Source organism: Anarrhichthys ocellatus, unplaced genomic scaffold, assembly GCF_004355925.1.
Source record: "Anarrhichthys ocellatus isolate YVR2014 unplaced genomic scaffold, GSC_Weel_1.0 scaffold30, whole genome shotgun sequence".
NCBI classification, from domain to species: domain Eukaryota; kingdom Metazoa; phylum Chordata; class Actinopteri; order Perciformes; family Anarhichadidae; genus Anarrhichthys; species Anarrhichthys ocellatus.
Genome location: NW_022280060.1, coordinates 4544635 through 4556079, shown reverse-complemented (window position 1 = coordinate 4556079; position 11445 = coordinate 4544635). Strand labels below are relative to the sequence as shown.

At 47.0% G+C, this 11445-nt stretch overlaps 1 protein-coding gene across 2 annotated transcripts in view; it reads left to right on the top strand.

The window, feature by feature from the left end:
* Window positions 1-11445, top strand: part of sema6bb (sema domain, transmembrane domain (TM), and cytoplasmic domain, (semaphorin) 6Bb) — a 123989-nt gene that overhangs the window by 10371 nt on the left and 102173 nt on the right. Inside the window, exon 2 of one of the 2 annotated variants that reach the window (XM_031863932.1) lies at window positions 5-37. The exons of the other annotated variant lie outside the window; for it this stretch is intronic. The gene's annotated coding sequence lies outside the window, so the exon portion shown is untranslated. The remainder of the gene's footprint in view (window positions 1-4; window positions 38-11445) is intronic. 2 annotated transcript variants of the gene reach the window in all.

Here is an 11445-nt window from a genome sequence, read left to right as displayed (position 1 = left end):
CCCCCCCCCCCCCCCCCCCCCTCCCCGATTATCAGAGGTAAGTGACCTGAGCTGTCCGGTGTGGAGGTCTGAGGTGGGTGGGTGGGTGGTGGTGGTGGTGGCGCGCTCTGGGGGCTCTATAGGTTCCGTCGCGCCTTTATGGGATCAATTGTATCTGACTGTATCTAACAATTGTCTCTGAGGACATGAAGGATTGAAGTTGTGCGATCTGGTTAAGATGAACAATAGCGAGCTGATCTGTAATAACTCGCATCTTGGCTTTACTGTATAGGTTTCATTGTATAATTCTCAATTTCATACTGCGTAGCTCGCAGACACGCACAAACAAGCAGCCCTCAGCTGTCCGGAGCAAGAGGCGCTTCACCATCCATCCATTGATTGGATATTGACAAGGCTCAGATCGTGTGATTAAAAACATGGCTGGCAGTTTATTTGTATTGGCCAAGATCATTTGTGGACATTCATGGTGACAGCTATAGTACTGTCATCAGTGTCACTCACCCACTTTAATCAAACCGGGTTTGCACAAGGAGCTTGTTTCATTTGAGAAATGTGGGACTTTCCTTGTTGTGTCAGGAGGAATTTTGCCCTTTTGACATTACAGTTGTTTTAAAGGGTAATTACAAAATCCAATGTTCTAATCCAGTGAGTTGCAGAACTGTAGAAGCAGAGACTGCATAGTATGTTCACCGTGGGATTGGTAAAAAATGTGCCCCTCTCTTAATGTCTTTCTCCCTGTTTGCATCGTGTGTTGTGTGATTGCATGTTACCTGCTAGCGGTTGTGTACGTTCTACAGTCCTACCCGCTGGGCCCCTGGTGTCCAATGCTCCTGCCTTCAGGCTCTGCCATCCCTCCCTCCCCTCTCCCTCTGCAGTAGCTGCTATCTTTACAGTACATTGAGCTAGTTGGCTGGATAATGTCAGAATCACATTTTTTTTTTTGCTTTTCCTGCGCGGACCACTGACTCTCAATAGCTGCCTCCAAGTCTTCTAAAGTTTCTCCATTTTGGAGCTGCGTGTTTTCGTTGTCGCCCCTGTTTCAAATTCAAATTTCCTTTCAGCTGCCTTTTGTCCATCGGCGAGGTTTGTGGACTGGAAAGAGAGACAGAGAAGTAAGTGAAGGCCCTGAGGGTCAGAGCATTCCTATAATGAGCCCGAGTGTGTGTGTGTGTGTGTGTGGGGGGGGTCGGGGGGGAAGAGAGGAGAGCAGGAGGACAGTGAAAGACACATCCAAAGAAAGTGAGACACTGCTCCTTGTCCAGTGCAAAGGTAGAGACAGCCAAGGGGAATACCAGCCCCTCCACTAACCTTTCTGTCGCTCTGACTGTGTCAATCAGCCTTGGTTGGAGGACAAGAGCCTCTTTAATTCCCCTTCCTCTGGGCTGTCACCCACTCTGACAGCCAGAGCTCAGAGGTGCTGCCACAGGTTACACACAGATCCTTCCACCCTGCTGCTCAGATGCTACTACAGCGCTCTTCTTCTTTTCTTTTTTACGGAAACAATAGTGCAAACAAGGGACAGAAAGTAGGCGGTGGAGGGGAACAAGTTAAGATGAAACATGAAGGGAAAGACGGTCATACACTAATCATCTGAGTGTTGCAGCTTCTTCGGCACGACAGAGGAACAGTGGTGCCCTCTTCTCTCATGTGCTGACATCCTCTTGTAGACCCATCACGCCACCAGTAATTACCGGAGAAGTGCTATCATAGGGAATTAATTAATAGACAACAGAGGAAATACCTGTCTGATACGATCTCTGATCTTCTTCTTGCACCGGATCTAGTTTCTGTTTGTTCAGGGGCAAAACACTTTGTGCGGAGTCGAGACTAGAATAGCTTTGCTGGTGCTTCACGTGTTGAAGGGAAAATCTACCCAGAAATAAATCGTGTATGTGTTCTTCTCACCGAGTGCAACGTAAGATTGTCAATAAGACCCGGCAAGAAAGAAAATTAAGAAAAGGCAGACCTTGGAGCTGCTGCGCTCTAATTTTTACCTTAAGTCACAGTCTGTAACCACTACAAATATTAGCACTTAGTCCAGATTTGACCCTCTAATAGTGTTGTTATAGTTACTGTAGCTGAAGGATTTTATAGTAAGCTTGCTCAAAAGAGTTGAATTTCTCCCTGCAGGCAGAGGTGAAGGGATAAATGTTTTCTCAGTTATAATATAAATAACCAAACTGTAGGAAGCCTCACTCCTGCCAAAAGAAATGACTCAGTGGGGGGGGGCAAGATTGCACAGACATATGCAAGGCAAACATAAGGCAAGCAATCGAAGGAAGGAACAGTGTACCTGATTTCCTGAACACTAAATGTGATTAGTGGAGAAACCCCAACAGGGGAAAAAAAGCAATAATTGCAAGTAAAAACTTAATATAGGAGCCGGGTTTTATGTCAACGGAGAACTCAGATAACAAGGCTAAATGTGTGCCCAGGAAACCAGGCAGGGGGTTCGTACCGCTCCAAGGTCCCAGTGCTGATGTCAGTGTTTGGCGACGTTTTCCCCCGTCCCCAGTGCTTCTCCTCGCAGCTTAACAAACTGCTCGCTGGAGCTTGGCTAATCCTTGGCTACAGCAGTGCCCAGTGATTTATCATAAAGTTAGTTAATTCGGGGAGAGCTGCAACATCCCACCGTACACACATGCCTTTGACAGATCCCTGCTGTCCTTGCTGCGGAGTCTGAATCGCCAATTAGTTTGAAGAATAGTTTGTGTGTGTGTTTAAGTGTGTGCAGGTCATTAAGAAACGAGGGAAGACAGAGTGAGAGTTTGCCTAGTCTATCAGAGAGAAACACAGGCACATTGTTCATTACATTGTGTCTGTATGCCATCCTGTCTCGTATGGACTTTGTGTGTGTGTGTGTGTGTGTGTGTGCGCATGTGTGTGAGTCAGTCCGTCTGTCTGTGCCCCCATACAAGTGTGATTCAACACTGTCCGGCCTCGCTTGAATGGGCGCCCTGTTTGTGCCCCGTTTCTGAAGCCAACAGCCGCTCTGCACCCCTCGCCTCTGCGCAAGTGTTGCGCCCTATGTGCTGAAACAACAGGTGCGCTTTTACACAATGACTTAATCCCTCTTTCCCATGCACCTCCCCCGCTGCACCCCGCTGGTAGCTGCTGCGTCACCTGTGGGCCTGGGGCAGCTCCAACGTGGAAATAAAAATCATGCATTAGTCAGACACACCTTGTTTTTTCCAGACAAGACCACACATACGTCGACAAATTGGGGCTTTTGTTCTCATAGCAGAACATTTGTAGAAACCTGGATTCAACACTAAAGCCAAGGTGGAGTGGGGGGGGAGAGTGGGAATGTCACTTACTCACTCTCTTAATAGAAAATAACTTCCTCAACCCCCTTTATTATCTAAATTGTGGCCCCTTTACTATCTTGTACCTAGAGTTAAAGGGGCACTCCACCAATTTTGCACATTTAATCTGTCCTGAGGAGTACTCCTCCGTTGTTCCTCTGGAGGGAGCTGTCTAAAGTTTGAAAGAACAACCCTGATGATGTCATCTGGGTTGTCTCTGATTTAACAGAACGCCTGCGTTACAAACTGAAGCAGTGGAGTTTGAAAGAAGTGGGCATTTAAGAGGGTCAGCTGGTGTTTAATGAAAGAGTTGAATTGCATATGGGAAATGTAGGATCCAGTGTTTTTGAAGATTGACCCATACTGTTCTAGGGACTGACGAGATATCTTGGGCTCTGCTGCTTCTATCTTCATCTGTCTCTCGTGAGAAACAGAAACAGTGACGCTCTTAACAGGTTTCATCGGGACTATTTTGTTGGTAGTTAGTTTTTTCAATGAATACCTCTAGAGGTAAGTGAGAAAGTATGATTTCCTGCAGTTTTTGTGAACAGACCCTTTAAGGTCCTGTTGGCTGAAGTTTCTCCGAGGCACAAATGAGTCCTCAGGGTAAACATTTGATTCTAATTACATTTCAATGTTGCACCAAACACATGTGCATGAGCACCTGTGTTTCCTTAGAAGTGTTCTATGTGGGAGCAGAGCTGTCGCCATCTGCATCAGTCTAGTCTGAGACTGACAGACTGGTAGGAAATACTATTGAGCTGCCGAGTCTGGGTGTTAAACCTGGCACCCCGGCCTCCTTTTCTTTTTCTCTGTCATTCTTTCCTAGCATTCCCACCTGCTAGTTTCCTTTCTGCCTCCATACCGCTGCTCCCCTTATTACCTCTCTTCTCCTGCCCCCCCCCCCCCCTCCTGTCCTTCGCTATCCTCTCCTTCGCTTTCTCCCCCCACCCCCTTCTCCCTCTCTCGTCTCCTCTGGACCTTGATGTCAAGGCCTCTCAGGCAGTGTGGTCTCTGTCTGCAGGCTGTCAGGGCAGGGACACTGCCCACTGGGACCCTGAATGGGACAAATTGACCGTAACAATGTTCCCACTTAGCATGTGGAGCCGGGAGAAAGAGAAGGTGAAAAGGAGGGCCTGATGATTGAGGGCCAGGCCAGCCACATTGGGGGAGATTGGTGGAGAGGGAGAGAGCAGGACAGCTCTTTGAAATGTATGAATTGAAGACTTACATTAAATCACACACCTCGCCTTTTTGAATCCTCTCCTCACACGTTCTCTCTGCACATGTACAGCTTTTATTGTTGTTTTTTGCCCAAGGCTAGTGCTGGGGTTGCCATAGCAGCAGGATAAACATGTTTGCCCGTGACCCTGCGGGCCTTTACACACACACACACACACACACGCACACACACACACACACACATCACTCTCAAGGCCCTTCCAGGGGGGTTCGTCAAGGTGCTACCGCTGCCTCACAAAGGGTCAAGGTTCATCCCGCACCCCATTACAATGCAATAAGGGCTATAGCCCAACGGGACCACCTCCGCCATTTAATTACACACCGCTGTCCCCCCCCCCCCCCCCCCATCATCTGGCTCTCTCGCTTTTATCTTTTAATCACTTGTTTTTCCAGTCCTGTCTTGCTTTCACTCTCATTTCTCCGCCTGCTTCATACATCCAGTGCAATGCCAAGGCAGCCAGAATAGATGAGAGAGTTCAAAGAAGGAAGCCTGATATTGTCAATAATAAGCACTCTTTCATTTCTCATGGTTGCTCTCATTGGCAGCCACAGGCTAGTCTCTCCTCGGAGTTTGTAAAGTCTATGATTTCAATATTTTCTTGTCTATGCCCTTTAACTGTGACAGAATGTCGTGGAAAAGTTGGAGGGATATCATGTTGTGTAAGCCTGAGGTGGCACAGTATGACAGGAACAAAGAATGCAGCTGCTATCACCAAAGGCCAAGTGGCTGTTGAATATAGATGCTTCCCGTTGGTAAAAACTGGCATTCCATGTAGGCTTATTGTACCTCCACAGGGGGAGTGTGTTCTTGCGTGTGTGTGTCTCTCCTATATCTGAATAAGGTAGACACCGGGGATTCATTCATTCTCTGCAGCAGTGAAAAAGAAACATTTCCATGAGTATAAACTCAAACTGGCAGCGGACCATGAGCGATACTGTGGGAGACAGGGATGAAAAGACAGGCAGACATGACGGAGACGGACAACAACTTTTGCTTCCTGGACACGGATAAACAGTGTGTGTGAACAGAATTTTTTTCACGGCCTGCTTGCTAGCCGTGAACACCCCCCCCACACACATCTCTTTCTTTCTCACACACACACACACACACCATCGTGTCTCTGCCGCTCACACTCTTATGAGGTCTCAGTGTCAGCAGAGCCTCAGTTTGTTGACAAGAGACGAGACTAATGAGGTGGTCAGGAAGGGAATGGACAGGACGGTCCCATATACCACCCAGAATACATGAATACACACTGGCACATTAAGGCACACACTTGCATATTCCCAGACAAATAAACACACTCACATCTAAGTAATAAACCACCACAAGCCCAAAGCCTGGAGTAGCATATTCAGCACCAGCAGCCATACCGCAGTTATATTATGTTTTTCATAAAAATAGCGACACTTATTTCTGTTATAGCATTCTCAGACACACTCTGCGCACCTCCACGGTTTTCTTTCCCATGCCAGGTTGCTACGATCACAAAGCAGATAACTATTAAGACTTAGTTTAACTGCTGTGTGGTGGGAGACATTGCGTGGAGGATGCTGGTCACACACATCCTGAATCATTTCCCGCATCAGCGCAGCGTGAATGTGAAGAAACCATGCCCTCTGGGCCAGACCGGTATGATCCTGCTTCTGTTTTATAGCTGATTCATTTCTTAGGGGAACTTCCAGCCCAAATGGCTCTTTCCTGTAGTTTTATGGTCGCAGAAAAGCTGCAAAAATAAAATGAGAATGTTCTCTTTGTCTGTTGACAGAATTGTTTGCTACTTCAGCTGCAGCTTTTGCTGTTGTTGCTGTGGTCTCTGCTTGTCTCATTGGAGTTCTGGTTTAAGTTTGTGACTATACTCTTGGAAAAAAAAAAAAAAAAAGAAGTCTGCTAATTTTTCTGCCAAGCAACCACTTGTTTTGTGCTTCAAGGTAATTAACAGCTTAACGCGTTCAGTGACCTGGGCGAGTCGGTCATGCTGAAAAGAAGCCCAAAAGAAAACTGGCTTGCTGGCACCGGTCTGCGGGGCAGTTAGCGAAGTGGTGGGACGGAGCCGAGACTGCGACCTGCTGTCTCGCTTCACTCTGCGATGGCGAAGTGAAGAGAGAGAACGGGGAAGGGCTGCGACATGTTGACGGTTGATGGGTGAAGCGGAACTGTAGGGTAATGGTGGTGGGGGGGGGGAAGCAGAGAGGCATTGAGCAGAGAGAAGGGAAGAGAGGTGGAAAATAGTGGAGGAGTCTTGAGGGGATGCTTGCTCAGCCTCTGTTGCCGTTGGAAAGTGGAAGCAAAGTGGGTCCTTGAATGTACTCGCCTAAATTAACGGCTCTGAAGCACCAATTAATGTACAGCTTTGCTGTGGGTCTCTGCTGCGCCGAATCAAAGGGGTCTTGCTGTGCAGTGCCTCTGCTCATCTCCTAAGCCCCCCCCCCCCCACACACACACACACACACACAGAGGGGATTTTAGCCAAGGAAGTCGAGCCAATGAGTGAGAGATGGGATGAAAGTGTTGCATGGAGCTTAAAGCTGAATGTCAAGGTTAAAGAACAAAAGGATGATGAGTTTGGCTTTGTGTGAGTGGCGAGGGGATGAAGGGAAGGTGAAGTTTGATGCTGGGATGAGAAGAAGAATACGAGATGAAATAAGGAGTGGAGGAGGAGGAGGACAGAGTGTGTTCTCCGAGGGCGGGAATCACAGAACCAGACCCAGGACCCATCTGGAGGCAACAGGTCTGGTGACAGCAGGCAGGTTCCCAGTCCAAGTATCCCAGCCGTGTGTGACAGCCAGGACCGGAGCCAAGGCCCCCCAGGGTCCCAGCCAATCTACCAGCAATCTGTCCCGTGGTACTAACCACTTCACTATGACGGAGAGGCACGTTTGTTATGTTCAAATTGAAAGTGGATGGCTGATATTAGCGCTGCTAGCAGAAATGAGTGGACTCTATGAGAATGGAAGACGATCTGCATACTGAGGAGTTATGTGGAACTGATAGAAAGGATTTAAGCTCCTTCACAGCAAATCTGTTATTGCTGTAGTACATTATGTCCCGGCCTGAATTCATTAACATTAATTTTCACTTGATACAAGGAGCGGTAACAATAGCAGTCACAAACCAATAAGCCACAAAAGCAGAAATAATTGATATCCTACACACATAACAGCTACTTCTAAAGCCTGCGTGCTGTTACAATAGAGCTGTTGATTGGCAAGTCTTCTGTGCCGGGGGTTTTCTGTCGGTTGCTGTGCATTCAGAATACCATAGCTAGCGTGCTCACAGTAGCTAGTGGGTCATTCGTATTTGCATGTAAATGTTTTTCACCCCTTGGCTTGACTGGTGGGGCAATCAGAATGGCTCTCTGTCTGCATCACTAAGAGGGAGGCTGCAATGACTGACTGTGACATTCAGAGCTCAGGCCAGCCTTCACCCTTTGCTTTCATTGGCTCGTTCGCTCACACGTTCGTTTCTGTGGGAAGGAGAAGGCAAAAGACAGGAAAGGGTGGTTTCTTTTCGTGTCGATGTGATATCTCGTCAGTCGATCCTTTAGTGTGCATTCTTTAACGGCTTGATTTGCTCTAAACACGAGAATCAGACCGTGTCATCCCACGTCCTCCTACCTCATCATCCAGCCCCGGAGCCCTCAGCTTGGCCACCTCCAGCGTCCCATGGCGCCACCGAGATGGGCACTTTGCGAGGCTTTTTCCTTGCTCGGACCAGCGTGACACACACAGACGCTGGCGCGCACACAGATAACACACACACACACACACACCTCCCACATGGCGATGATGGATACATGTGGCAATGCGTATCTGTACGACGGAGGAGTGTTTGTACTTGACTCATGTAGCACATCCCATGGTTTGGCAGTCTGTCAGGCATTAATCAGCCTCTGCTATCAGATGAAACATGGTCCTTTTGCTCTCTGAGCTTCACTAGCCGGGTTTCTCTGCTCGCTGAGCGAGGCGGGTAGAGGGGACATTAGGGGACGAGGAAACTCAGGAGGGATTGAATGTTTTGAGTGAATAAGTTCAGTGAGGAAACGGGCGAATGAGTGAGTGAGTGAATGAGGACATAATGAATCAAAATACTCTGTTTGAATGTGTGTTTATTCTATGAATATATCCATTGAACTGACATTATTTCAAACATGTCTGTTTGGGAAACCACAATGCTCCACTAATTCTACTCCGTTTGGCGCTCGTATTCGCTGTGTTCTTCCCAACACTGATGTAGGTGCATCGTTTCATCTTTGTCTGAGTATGTGAGTATGTCTCTGCCAATGTAGGAAGTTGTGTGTATTTACAGTCTAAATAAACAGAAAAAACTATTTTTAAAAGTTTCCCCTTTCCAGTTTGTGCTTGTGTGCGTTTGATGTGACTGCACTTCAAACGTTTCTCTAATCCTCCTCCTTGACATTTGAGAACTCAGTTGTTTTATCCCAATCATAGGATGTTGCTGTACGGTTTGTCTGCTGCTCAACAGAAACATTGGTTTGTTGCTGTCATTATGTGGTCTTTGCTGTCGCTGTGTACTGGCTGCTCTTGTAAATACAGTCTGACAAGCTAAGGCACCTTATGGGCTTAAAATGCCGGCGTATTGGCCTTTTAATCATGCAAAAATGTTCAAGAGTTGCTTCTAGTTAGCTTGTCTCTGGGCTCGCGGCGCACTGATTTTGACGCCTCATCAGTTACATGTCTCTCAACGACGTGACTCTTGTTGGCCACTCCATTTGACCCCGTCCTTACCTGGCTACATCACGTGCCGCCTCGACACCGGGTTGTGCGCATCAACGCGCGGCTCACTTGTTACCTGCTGTGGCTGCTCTAACCTTTTCAACAATTACCAGCTTGCTTCGTATAAATAGCCTCGCTTGTTCTGTCTGTTTCATTTCAAAACCAGCCACTCTCTCCACTGGCTCTCTGCAGCAGCAGCAGCATGTACAGAGAAACTCGATCCCCGAGTCTAAACTCAAGTAATAAACAAGACAGAAAATGCCTGAGAGCCCGCTCTTGCAGGCCTGAGATATGTCATGTGCCATGGAGCTTTATAGGGTGCTGTCACAAAGGGAAAGCACTGACTGTTTTTTTTATTTATTTTTTTCACTTATGCATGTTGGAGACGAATAGCAATAAAAGCCGTCTTGTTGCTGTAGTATGAAGTAAACAGAGGCCCTGGCCAAAATAACCCAAATCATCACAGAAGTATGCAGCCAATCAACAAGCTTTCAGATTGGCTTCTTGCCTTCCCAGCATGCTGCTAACTCGTGATGGAGCATTTCTTTTCTGCAAAATTTTTAAATTATTGACGACTCTTAGTGAGCGTGTTTTTAATTGTACTATCCTGAGGGGGCGAGCTGAGTTCTCAGTTACAGAAATACTGGCGTGCACTACTCCTGCCAAATGTTAAAGATGGCAGTTATTCTTGAATTATTTTTTTTAATTACTTTTTTTAAGACACTCCTCTGGTGGACAGTGTTCATTTATTTATTTATTTTCACTCTCTTTCTCTCAGTTTGTTGGGCTCGGGCCTATTCACCTGGCATAGAGATCCTCTCTGCTGTCATCAGCACCATTAACGGCCACAACAAAGTAGCTTTGAAGCTCGGCAGGGCTTAGGCCGTAATAGGAGGACAGCTCCAGGCTCACACCATAATGGAAGGGGAAAGCTCAGTGGCACCACTGTTTGCTCCTTAGTTCAGATTTCTGCCCCTTTTCATAAGATACGGCGATAAAGACATCTGCACCAATTACTCTGTCTTTGTGTTCGTCCATCTTTCTTACGGCCTCTCGTCTCAGTTGTACCAGCCTCTGACATTAAAGGGGAAGTCGACAAATGCAGCGACACGGATCATAGCTGAACAGGAGAGATGACGCTAATGTGGCGAATGCGCGACAGTAAAATCGCCGCTCTCCGGAGCTATTTTCAAGATGGGTAGAAACTGCTGGAAGCTCCGTATTTATTGCTGTCTCTTCTCTTAATTGGATGCATTATGTTCATTTCCTTTGCCGCCTTTCAAATCTTAATCAGATGGTTAATTTGCAGTCTTGCAGGATTTTACCAGCTGGCTCCGAAACATCTTCATCTCTTCGTCTTCTGTGTGTGTCTCATCCTGATTTCCTCGGTTTCTTTAGTCATCAAGCGGGCAGGGATTTGTGTGTCAGAGAGTGTATGTGTGCCCCTGCCTGTGTGTAAAGGTAGGTGGGTTAACATAACAGACAGTGTCTTCTGCCTGGTCTGGCATTAATTCAATGAGGCCAGTAAAAATGTGACGGGGATTATTTGTCTGCCAGTCAGTCCACAGAAGAAAAGACGAAAGCCGCCGCGAGGAGCCTTCATTAATATAATAACACTCCTCGGTTAGAACAGCTAGCATGCTCTACACACATAGACACCTAATGGCAGCCCCACTAATCTCTCCACAGCCACCTCTCCTTCTTATTTATGTATTTGTCACTTTCACAGAAATTCACAAAATGCAAAGACGGAAGCTGATTATGCTTCTCCTGGTGTTTACGGGCCATGAGATCAGCATTTCCTCGCCATTGTCAAGTCGGTTCCCTGGCGCTGATAAGGAGTAATTGCCAGTGTGTTAGTTGGTTTGCTTCTTCCTTGAGAGTTGCCATCCAGGCTGAAGCAGGCTTTGAGACTCTCTTTGTTCCCGTGAAAAGTCTACATCAATATCTTTGTCTGGAGGTGGGGAGATTTCGTTTGCATCAGATAATCCCTTTTCACTCCTGAAATTAGTTTCTCTCTCTTGAGGCTAACGTGCAGAAGCGAAATTACAAATGAGCCAGGATTACAAATGTAGAAGTGTGAAACAGAACAGATAGGGGAATGAGTGGAACAAGTGTGTGTGTGTGTGTGTGTGTGTGTGTGTGTGTGTGTGTGTGTGTG